Source organism: Alligator mississippiensis, chromosome 1 (assembly GCF_030867095.1).
Source record: "Alligator mississippiensis isolate rAllMis1 chromosome 1, rAllMis1, whole genome shotgun sequence".
Taxonomy (NCBI): Eukaryota; Metazoa; Chordata; order Crocodylia; family Alligatoridae; genus Alligator; species Alligator mississippiensis.
The window spans coordinates 9,256,151-9,268,507 of record NC_081824.1 but is presented as its reverse complement, the minus strand read 5'-3'; the positions used below and the strand labels follow the sequence as shown (position 1 = coordinate 9,268,507).

Genomic DNA, 12,357 nt, shown 5'->3' with positions numbered 1-12,357 from the left:
AGGTCCCAAAGGTAAAAATGCATTTCCAGCCAACAGCATTAGTAACTCAAGACCATAAACAAACAGGGCTATCATTAATTACTCAGACAGGGGCAGCCGCAAGAGCAGTGAGAAGACCCAAAAGCCAACTGTAAATAGTTCGTCTAGCTGATTAGTTTGGGGAAAAATGAGTGGGCAGTTTGGGAGGTCAGAGCCCATGGCACAAGCCAGACTCCAGGCCAATTTGCAACCGGACAATGGCATGGGAGAGAACTTGACTCCTGTAAAAAAAGCCTTTTCTAGCACGGGAGTAATCACTGCAACTTCCGTGCACAGAAGGTAAGGCTCTTTGCACCAGAGGTGATTAATTAAGGACACAGAATATTGGTTTTCGCAGGGAGGGCACCAAAAAGATGCTACCGTGTGTACGTTTGTGCTCACACACGCATGCATTCAAGCATTCCACATAAGTAGCCAGCTTTAAAAAGCTTCCCTTTTACCTACCAAGATCACAAAACCCTTTTTTGCATATAGAGCCAATAATTAAAGGAGCCACATGAATACAATGAATATCTCAGTAAGAGATATTCAAGCAGGTCTGCATCTATTTGGAAGTGTCTCCTTGAATAATACCAGACCCCAGGATCTAGAATGCAAAGTCTATGAATGGGGAAGGGCAAGAAAAAGAAGGGAAATCCAAAATGTAAATAGAGTCAACTCCAAACACCTAGCTATTCCAACAAACAATGCTCCTTTCTGGGCTGGCTTTTGGGCGCACTGCTCCGCACTCAGGTACCAAGAGGCCTAAAACTGTTTCCAGTACACAATAAGAAAAGATCTCAATCAAGGCTTCCCCACATGTTTGAGATTTATATGAGGGGGTCAACTGAGATCAACAGCAAAATTCACTCTGACTCCAGTGGAGACAGAATTTCACCCGTGGGGCTGCATCTAGATGTGCAGGGACATGGTCTGTAGGGCGCGTCCAGACAAGCACGGCCGTGCGGTATGTGGTGCCGCAAATGTGTCTGCAGCGCCACATACCGCACAGCCAGCTGTTCTCCAAGCTGCAAGGGCACACTGCACATGCATGCATTGCTCTGTTTTTTTTTTCCATGGGATTTTTGACCCCTAAACCCACTGGGGGGAGGGAGGGGGAACTGGAGCAGCGCACACACGGGCAATTTGTGCCGCTGAAAAGTGGAGCTGGACTGCCCAGAGCCATGCTGCAGATGCCAACTCAGCTCTGCCTGGCACAATTGTGACTGCTGCAGCCCTGGGAGGCCTCCAGGATGCCAGGTAGGGATGCTGAGGACAGCAAAGTGCTGGCCCCAGCTTCCCTTACCACCCCCGGGGTAACTTGCCGCACACCCAAGCATGTGCAGCTCAGGCTTTCCCCAGGGACAAGTAGCTGCGATGCAAATGTGCTGCTGCTACTTGCCCCTGGGGAACCAAATGTCCTTGCTTGTCCGGATGTGGCCACAGTGGCAAAAATAGCAGTGGCACAAAGTGCCGCTGCTTTTTGTCACGGACCACACCCCTATATGTGCACTTTGTTAAGGGACAAATTGTCCCACTTTGGGCAAACTGCCCTTGCGCAGGTCCTCCCAGCTCCCCACATGCTGGAGGAGCTGGGACACACCTGAAGAAGTGGAGACATTCTGGCCAGCATCCTGGAGGACCAAGCCCCTGTGTCTGCTGGTGCACGCTCCTGTTGTATGTGCCATGCCTTATCACATTTTTTTCCCAGGCCTTGTTAAATTTTTTTGGTACCAGGATTTCCCGATAGCAAATTTTGGCCCGGTGCTGAAGGTTTTAACGTTCCCCACGTGCAGTTTCTGGTGCCACAAACCGCACAACCCTGCTCATCTGGACACAGGCTGGAAGTTTTAGTTCAGTAATTTCCAAGTAATTTTTGAAGACATAGATCCAAATTTTGCTTTGTTAAATGAGTGAAAATTCACTGCATTTTTCTGTACCGCCATTTTTCTCTGATATTCAGAGATGAATCATTTCAGTGGAAGCTATGAGAAGTAGCTAGCCATGCTAGTCTGAAGTCCATCGGAAGGCAGGGTAGAGATGCACCTTTACAGACTAACTAAATAAGATATATGTATAGTGCACAAGCTCTTTTGAACCCAAGTTCACTTCATCATAAGCTGTCTGGAAGCTGTGCCATCCCAATGTCTTCATCATAAGACCATCTTGTGTGAAAGGGTGTGTGTGTGTGTGTTTGTGGGTGTGCAAGATTCACTGCTTTTCCCCAGTTTTTAGACCCATCTTGGATGAGTTGGGGTTTTTTTTCCTCCTTGAAACCACAGTAAAAAGGCCTTCACAATATACACAGCATTGTAAATCAGATTTTGCAGAGGATAAAGGCACTTAAATGAACAATGTCATCTTAACACTAATGAGCAAATGAGATTAAACTGTTTACACAAGTGAAATCCCAAGCCTGGAGACACTGCTGGACACCGGAGCCCGTGCTATATAAACACTGTCACTCCATTCAATAATCTTTACTAACTGCAACAAAACTGAGAACAAATATTGCAAAAGCAAATATTAACATTGCAGTTCTCCAGCCACCTAAAGAGAGAAAAAGGTCGAAATACAGCAGCAAATAGGATTTCTAGATGGCATAAATAGTAAAAAGGGTATTCCAGCAGGCTCATTCAATCCCAGAGATGGCACTGAGAGTCTATTGGCTTCAGTGGGAATCACACTCCAAAATAACATCTGTTTTTGTATTCTGACAAGCAGGATTTTTTCCCTTCTAAATTTCTGAAGTTCAGACCTCCACCTGCCTTTGCAAGAGAGGTGTAGAGCAGAGGTCTGGGAGCCAGAACTACAGGCTCTTGGCCTTGATACCAGCTCTGTGGTAACACGGCAAATCTGATGTAACCCAGCTGCATCTCATTTCCCGAAGCCTAATTTGCAAGGGTGCTGCAAAGATTAATTGGCTGAGGATTGGAGAGTGCTCCAAGAATGGGAAGTGCTGCACAAATACTATATCTCATCACACTCCAGGTAAGACAGAAGGCAAATAAACAAACTCAGCCAAACCATATAACCTGGTAAAAACTGGCATGGTTACTCATTGTGCTTAAACACATGCATCCTTATTCTTAAAGCCAGCAATGGAAGGGGTCTTGGTTTTAATTCACAAGTTGAAACCCATCACTCCTGGTTCTTTATCATCTGACCCATCTCTAACATGCCATCTCTCTCTGGAAAGACTCAAACAGCACAATGCACTGTACTGCCTTCCATCCATCCACCCCACCAAACTCTGCTACCAGGGATAAGGGCAGCATTTCCATTATGATATCCAAAAGCTTTTTCCCCAGTTTTAAACAGGGGTCAACAGTGGTTCTTCCCAAGGATGCTCCTAGCCGATGTACAGCTCTTCAAAAGAAATTAAAGGGAGTAGTGTGGGGCATGGGATGGCTCCATCAAGAGATTGTGGCATACAGAGGGGTTTTTTGCCTGCTGCTCACTGGCTGGGACCTGGCACAGATCAATAATGACTATATGTTATAACCACCTGGACTAGACACAGATATTACATTTTTACCAGCATAAATGATCAGAAACCGGTCTATACCCATAACAGAAGTTCAGTGCACACAGACTGGTTTAAAAATGGCAGAACCTGGCCTAAGATGTAACAGAGTATCCCCTATTTTCTGCCGCCACGCCTTGATGGGTTTGTAGACAGCCACAAGATCACCTCTCAGCCTTCTCTTGCAAAGGCTGAAGAGATTCAGGTCCCTCAGTCTGTCTTCATAGGATCTTACCTGTAGGCCCTCAACCATACGAGTAGCCCTCCTCTGAACCCTTTCCAGGTTATCCACATCCCTCTTGAAGTGCGATGCCCAAAACTGGATGCAGTACTCCAGCTGCGGCCTGACCAACACCACATAGAGGGGATGGATCATCTCCCTGGACCTGCTTGTGATGCATCTGTAGATGCACGACAAAGTGCAGTTAGCCTTACTGACCGCTTCCTCGCATTGGTGGCCCATGTTCATCCTGGAGTCAACAATGACACCGAGATCCCTTTCTGCCACCGTGTTGACAAGAAGAGTGTTCCCCAGCTTACACGTGTGTTGCTGGTTCCTTCTCCCTAGATGCAGCACCCTGCACTTGTCTGCATTGAATTCCATCCTATTCTCATCTGCCCACCTCTGTAACCTGTCTAGATCTAGCTGGATTCTGTCCCTCTCCTCCAGTGTGCCCACTTCACCCCACATCTTGGTATCATCAGTGAATATGGCCAACGTGCATTCTCCGCCTACATTCAGATCGCTGATAAAGATGTTGAACAGTGCAGGCCCCAGGAACGAGACCTGGGGGACTCCACTGCCCACTTCCCTCCAAGTCAAAAATGACCCATCCACCACCACTCTCTGGGTGTGCCCATCTAGCCAATTTGCCACCCATCTGACTGTGTAGGCATCAATGCTGCAGTCACCAGGTTTTTTTTTAAGAGAATGTGGTTGGAAACCGTGTCAAAGCCCTTCTTAAAGTCCAGAAAGATGACATCCACCCCAACACCCTTGTCCAGGGACTTTGTGACCTGATCATAAAAAGTAACTAAGTTAGTCAAGCAGGACCTGCCCTCAATGAACCCATGTTGGTTGCCCCTGAGCATTACCTCCCCTGCTGGGCCCTTGCAGATGTGCTTCTTGATAATTTCCTCAAAGGTCTTCCCAAGGACCAAGGTAAGACTGACGGTCCTATAATTGCTGAGGTCTTCCTCTCTCCCCTTCTTGTAAATGGGGACCACACTGGCCCTTTTCCAATCCTCTGGTACCTGGCCAGTGCCCCACGAGAGCTCATAGGTCTGTGCCAGGGGCCCTGCTATGACCCCCACCAATTCCTTCAGCACTATCGGGTGAAGAGCATCTGGACCTGCTGATTTAAATATGTTTGGTGTCATCTGTGAATTTGGACAGAGTGCTTTCTACACCCTCATCCAGATCGCTGATTAAGATACTGAATAGTAAAGGTCCAAGGACAGAGCCTTGCGGGACACCACTGCCCATATCTCTCCGGGTAAAAACCAACCCATCCACCACCACTCTCTGGGTGCATCCCATGAGCCAGTTTTCCACCCACCTGACTCTAAAAAAATCCACATCGCAGCTACTAAGTTACTTGTAAGAATATGGTGCGGCACCGTGTCGAAAGCCTTTTTAAAATCCAAGTAAATAACATCTAACTCTACTCCTGCATCTAAACACTTTGTGACCTGGTCATAAAAAGAGACCAGGTTAGTCAGGCAGGATCTGTCTGCTATAAGCCCATGCTGGTTGACCCTTGACATTGTGTGGCCCACTGGCCCCCTAACAAATGTGATCCTTAATGATTTTTTTTAAGGTCTCGCCAAGAATAGAGGTCAGGCTAGCCAGCCTATAATTACCCTGGTCCTCCTTCCTCAAAAATAGGGACCACCACGACCCTCTTCCAGTCATCTGGGACCAGACCACAACAGAGCCACGCCAGCTATCATTTAAAAACCTGCATTAAGCAAACCTATCACACATAAATACACATTTCACCCCAGATGGGACTTGAACCCACAATCCCTGGCTTAGGAGGCCAGTGCCTTATCCATTAGGCCACTGAGGCTATATTAGACTATAACCTACCACCCATCTGATCATTTGAGCCCAACTCTGCCAGTGTCATGCTTTGAGCAGTGCCTTAAACCATGAGCGTTTTCACCAGAATTTGGACCTTTACTTTTAAGCTGCAGTCTTTCCCCCCAGCCCTTGGTTTATCTGCTTAGATTGCAAAGAGCAGGAGCTGTCTTACTCTGTCTGTACAGAACCGACCCTAGTAGGGCTCCAACTCTGAGCAAGGCCTTTCATCCTCCTTCAATGCAAAATGACAGCAAGAACCATGGGTCCTACAGGACCTTCTTCAAACTCAAGCTTCAAGACAGTGGGAAACGCGCACTGGCCTGGAATCTGTTTTATGTGGTCAGCGGTTATTAGCTAGAGGACTCCACTCTGTCATCTCGGTAATGCAGGATTTTTCAGTGTCTGCCCAATCTGCAACCTTTCAGATTGCACTTTCAAACACAATGTCCTGTTTAGTCCCAGCACGTCAACAACGTGCTTTCTTAGCCTATCTGTATGCATTATCTACTGCTGTAATGTATCATGTACTAAGCCCCAGCATCATTACAGGTAAATACTCAGGTTTAAATGCAAACATAATTTCATAATGTTGTACAGCCAGGAAGAATAATTCAGGAAATAGAGCCAGCTCCATCTGATAGCAGAATCTGACTGGAACTTGGAGTGTTTGGGTCAAACACACGGCCCTGCTGGGTCACAAAGGGAAAAAAAATGGTATCTTTATTGTCATCACTAAAAACAGTTATCTGCCAGAAAGGTAAAAAGGTGAAGATGGGGCTTGCACACACGCACAAACGATAGTACAAAACAATAGGATAAAGCTATAGGTCATCTGACAAAGAGAACTTCAGCCCATGAAAGCTTGTGACACATAGATAGCTAGATAATATCTATATGTTTTATTCTGAATGCTTTTTGTTAAACCAGGCAGATTTTCTCATTCAGGCTGAACCACAAGATCTGATCCTGCAAGTATGCATGGGCTTAACTTAAAGCTTCATGAAGACAGTGGGACTATTCATGCAGAAAATTAAGCAAGTACCTGTTTGCAAGCTTAGGGCCTAAAAGAGGACATGTACAAATGGGAGACAGGTGCAGACCACAGCAGAGGAAGGTAGGCAGAAGATGAATCTGATGGCATTGGGAACATATGGTTGTGCGCAACTGCTACGAGAAGTCTGTACAGGTGCTCAAAGTGAGCTTAAAGATCAGTGCGCAAGAGATGCTAATGAGGTGAAAAGATTAAAGACACTAATGTGAGGGCCAATATACCATTCTTAAATTCTCGCCAAAATACCAAGCACTGAACAGGGGTCACCAACGGTTAACAGCATAAGCAACCACAGTTAGAGCTCCAGAATCGAACATCTGCAACGAAGGGCTGTGACAAATCACATGCTCTCTGGGTCAGCATGGAGGGAAGCCTGTAGCATCCCTGCCATGCATTATATAAACCTACTTTCTCTAATCATCAGGCAAGAGGAAGGAGGGACAATCTAGTCTTTCCTGCCCTCGGGTGCTGCTCAGTGCACTCTGGTCCAAATAGTAAATATTATTTTAAAGAGGCAGAGAGCCATGTACTGACATTTCCAAAATGGGAATCTCATTGCAATCGGTGTTAGCAGCTTTTGACAATGCACTAGGGGCCAGATCCAAAGGGAAAAAGACTTAAGTAGCATTTAGCTGCATAGGGCCAAAATTGCAATCCTGAAAACTCCCCTCTCCTGCTGCCTAATGCTGGAGGTATCTAATCACCATAGAGGCCTCTGTTTTCCTAAGGAACTCAAGTCCTCCTCTGTACCAACCCAGAAGCACTTAGGTTTTTGCTGAGCTGAGCAGCCCAGTGCCTAGTTCAGTGGTTTTCACCTTTTTTACATCCCTCGTTAGACTCAAGGCACCCCTCAGAAATTGCTGGCTCTTAGTTTTCCCTACATCTTTGACTACAGAAAAATACCAGAGCAATTCTTTTGCTGCAAAGAAAGACCACAAGTCAAAATGTTTTTAATACTATGGATTCCTATTGAAAACTCTTTGTTTTTCTTTGTAAATCATGTTTGCACACCTAAAAGTGCTAACATTGCTTGGCACCTCACTGGACAGTCAAGAATCACAAGATAGCACACCCTGGTTGATAACCAATGGCCTAGATCATGATAAAGCCCATCTGGGATACACAGGCTAGGTAGTTCTCTGCCTGTCCCCCTCTTGGCACATCCATACATGCAAGCGCGTGCACTTGCAGGAGCTCAAATAGCAGCGGGACAAATTTGTGCCGGAGATTTGTGCTTCAGCATATGTGCCTGTACATGCACTTTGGTGCAGGACAATTTTACCACTTGGGGCAAACTGACCCTGCCCAGCTCCTCCCAGATCTGCAGCCAAGGGGAGCTGAAGGCTGTATAAAAAGGTAGCAGCATAAAAAGCTGCCCTGGTGAGTAGCTCAGGAGCTTCTGAGGCCCAACCAGGTGACGTATGGGGACACTAGCCCCCTGTGCCACCTGGACTGCTGTAGCATCCCTGACCTAGATTGGCCCTTGCACCCTCTACCCACTGCAGCAGTGTGGCAGTGCGAGCTGATGCCTGGCTGTGACCTGCTGCCATCTACAACAGCATCTGCCCCTTTGGACCTAGAGCCCCGTGTCTGCATGTCTGCCAGACCTGGATGGGGACTGCTCAGCTGCCTGGGCTGTGGCATGGGCACTGCAGCAGAGTCGTCTGCACCTTTGGGCCACCTGTCAATGTGCTGGGGCTGCACAGTTGGCCTTTGTCCAACACTGCTACTATGTGTGCCCCCACCCTGCCATCTGGGCAGCTATCGCCTAGAAGACATGCTTATTGTGGGGGCCTGCTTTGAACTGTCAGAGCATGTCATCCTGGCCCCAAATGGCCAGGAGGTCAGCCACCCCATTTGCCCTCCACCTGAGTCCCCGGTGCCAGCCCTGGGCAGGCTCCTCTGCCTGGGTCCTGCCACTTGCCTCACTAGCAGGAATCCTGGTGTTCCCTGTTTAAAAACTGCAAATTCTCTGATGAATTCTCCCTATGAGGAGAGGCTGAGGGTCCTGAACCTGTTCAACCTCAGCAAACGGAGGCTGAGGGGGGACTTGGTGGCTGCCTACAAATTCGTTAGGGGAGATCAGCAGCAAATAGAAAGGGTCCTATTCCCCCCAGCAGCACCTGGGGTGATGAGGAACAATGGCCAGAAGCTGCTGGAGAATAGGTTCAGGTTAGAGATTAGGAGGCACTATTTCACTGTCAGGGTGGCTAGGATCTGGAACCAACTTCCTAGGGAAGTGGTCCTCGCTCCTACCTTGGGTACATTCAAAAAGAGGTTGGACGAACACCTGTCTGGGGTCGTGTGATCCCAGCATGTGCTCCGGCCAGTGGTGGGGGGTTAGACTAGATGATCTATTTAGGTCCCTTCTGACCTCAAACTACTATGAAACTATGAAAAAAAACCCCAAATTCACTCTTTAAAATACCCCCAAATCCCTGTTTTTTCCATGTTTATACATAGAGAGAGAGAGAGAGAGAGAGAGAACATGATCCATTGGGCAATGTTTTCTTGATATATTTACAATTTAAAAGCAATTTGGAAGTCTACCAGTGCCTCTATCATCATCATAAAATAACTTCTAAATATCAATATGCTTTGGTGTTTGCTTTTGGTATTATCATAGAAAAATCAGAGCTCCCCCTGACCCCTTCACTAACCAGGGTATGGGGACAGCTGCCCCTGCAGCCACAGCTCCTGCCAGCAGCTCCCATTGGCAGCTGGGTACTCAGGGTATGAGATGTGGAGGGGATGTGAGGTTTGCAGGAGCAGGGTGGGAAGTGGGGTGAGGGGGTAGGTGTGAGGTTCTTGAGTGGGTGCCTGTGTGTGTGGGGTGTGGGGGGAGGGGGTTGTGGGGAGGGATGTGGGGGTTGTGGGGATAGGGGGAATGTGGGGGGACCCTGGGCAGTTGCCCAGTTCACCCATACCTGCTCCTGGCATCAGGAAGACTTTACTCATGGTGGGCCCAAGTAACACAACTCAGCCCTAAAGCAAGCCACCATTTGTGACCCAACCCTCACTGCTTCCCTTGCCAATGATTCCCCCTGCCATCAAATGCTGCCATGGGCTGAATCAAGCCTTGATGGGCCAGCTCAAATCTCCCCATGGGTCAGATTAGACCCAGAAGCTGTAGGTTGCCAACCCCTAACTTCTCATCACTTGTCTTGCTCCCTGCCAGAGGATTGCTCCCTGTCAGACATTTCATGGCACTTGACTCAGCCTGGCATAACTGAACCTAAAACGTTGGCTAACTCCACGCTGCCTTATATCAACCTCATCTGTGTGCACGTGCATTGCTGAGCTCAGACAGGCGCAACCTAGTATATTCAGGACAAAACTGCAGCTCCGATTGCCCCCTAGTTGCAGGGTGAGGACAAAACGGCAAGGCCAAAATCCAGAAACCAGCAAGGACCAATGGGAAGTTGAATGTCAGCAAAAAAGAAGACACGGGATGGAAGAAAAGGCGTGCGGGGAGAAAAAATACGTAAATAAATAAATAGCCATCATTAAGAAGCAAAATGGCAAGCTCCGTCCCCAGCTTTGTTTGAGGAAGTGAAGTTTGCACAGCTCCGCGCCGACTGTCTTTGGCTACACTCACGGCTAATGAGCTCTGACATTTGAAATGTAAGTGAGCATGAGCTAACAGCTCCCAGCCCCGCACCACCCATGAAGTCAACTGGAAATATTTTGCTAAAGCTGTAGACCGGCAAACGGCCTGTTTATTGAAAAGAGGCAGCTTGCAAGAGAAAGTGTTTATAGTGGCCACTTTACCTGCCGCTTTCCCTGCTCGGCGATGTCTGCTTTTCTTCAGGGGGTCTGCAGGGAACGCTGTCACCTCCTCTCCTTCTCAGTCACGAGTCTAATTGTTTGCTGTTTTTTATTGGGCCGCCTTATGATCCCTTAATGAAGTTCTTTTCTCTGCAGCGATTTACAAGGACAGATTGGAAACTCGGGTGGCGTTCTGCCGACCAGGAACGCAGGCACAGCACTTAGCCAGCGGTCGTTAAGTCCGTCTATCACCTGGCTATTAGGCATTGTGAAAACAGTATGTTTTACTGGCAATCATATAAAATTAACCCTTTCTTTAAGGAGAGAACAGAGACTCCAATGGATTCATTAGGGCACAGATACTTAATTCACTGACTTACCCCTCCCCACCTCCTCCACTCCAGCAATTTACTGGTTTACATTTTATGAACTGATACCACAAGGCAATTCATTTGCCCATTACGTTACATCCGGTGACTTGAATTTAATCCCACATGGCTTTCACCCTTGCACTGGAAGGTAGAGACAAGTGAGCTGGCTATAAAACACCATGCACCGCTTGGGTGCCACATAAATAATGCAGTAGCTGCCCGAGGTACCGATTCAACAAAGCACGTGGTTGCCGTTCCTCATTACATTTAAATCGGTGGCTGAAATGCTGTCAGTGCTTTCCCATATGGATAACTGGACCCACAGGAGCAGTCCCAATGAATTCAGTGGGATAGCTATGATAGGGCAGGCTACTTTCCCATGTCGGTCGCTTAAGAGTGTGCACAGGTGTGATCACTTGAGTAAGCGATTTGCACAGGCGCTGGGCAGGCACCTCAAACTTGCCAAAAGGCATGTATGTGTTTAAGCCTTGCAGCCCCCTTAGTTCAGCACAATGGGCAGATGAATTAGCTCTGCTCACTCAGAGCTAAATAGTCCAGATATAGGTGCGTGAACATGGCTATACCGCTCCGTTCAGGAGACCTCCCAATCTGGAAGCAGCATACATGTGTTCACACAGCGTCAGGCAGTGTCATGCGATGGCCTCTCAGCAGTGAGTTGCGGGGGACAGAAGGTCACTGCCTGGTGCTTATCCAGAGCCAGTTTTTCAAATATGGAATAAAGGCCCCATTTCAGAAAGTCCTTGGGTCACAGCAGGACGGTTGCCCACCTTCTAGGAAAGCACCCTTGGACTTCAGGGGGCTCTGGGCTGCCTGGGGAAGCATCCCTGCCTCGCCCACCCTTTCCGTCTCCCACCCCTCTCCACCCTTCCCTATCAATGACTTCCCATTTCCCTGCAGCAGCGTGGGGGTGCGGGCCATTACTCACTTGGGCTCCATAAAGAGTCAGGTATGGTGTAAGGACCCAAAATCCCCAGGGACAATAGGGTGACGCTGGGAGGAATGGGGCTATAAAAGGAAGATATGAAACAGCCCACAGGTTTCAGCTGTGCATGAATAAAAACCTTGCTATTAGGCTGCAAAAGGTACAAGCAAGGGTTGTGGGGGGGGAACACCACCCGAAGTGCATCTCCTAAATTTCCCATCACAGCCCAAGGCCCATCCCAGCTTGAGACAGTGTGTGTGTGTGTGTGTGTGTGTGTGTGTGTGTGTGTGTGTGGTGGGGCGGAAGGAGGAAGGTTGATTTTAATTATCCTTTTCCCATGCACCTACCTAGCAGTCACTTGGATGGTTTATTTATATATTTGCCTCTCCTATGTGAACAAGGCCCCTTTTTCCCCTTTAACCTGAGCCAGACTGTCCTCCCCAATATGACCTTCATTCTTTCTTTTTTGTTTTTTTTCTCTTCCCTTTTTTTTTTCTTCTTCTTTCCTTTTCTCTCTCCCCCCCCTTTCCCTCCTCCTCTTCCCCTGCCTCCAGGCTATTGCCCTCATGCCAGTAACTAGATAACACACTCTAT

The 12,357-nt window shown here is 47.9% G+C and overlaps 1 protein-coding gene and 1 non-coding gene across 13 annotated transcripts in view; both read right to left on the bottom strand.

Annotated features, from left to right (window-relative positions):
- Positions 1 to 12,357, bottom strand: part of PKHD1 (PKHD1 ciliary IPT domain containing fibrocystin/polyductin) — a 389,637-nt gene that overhangs the window by 271,262 nt on the left and 106,018 nt on the right. The window lies entirely within an intron of this gene.
- On the bottom strand, positions 5,544 to 5,616 carry TRNAR-CCU (transfer RNA arginine (anticodon CCU)). The gene has a single exon. It is a non-coding gene; the product is annotated as a tRNA-Arg (tRNA).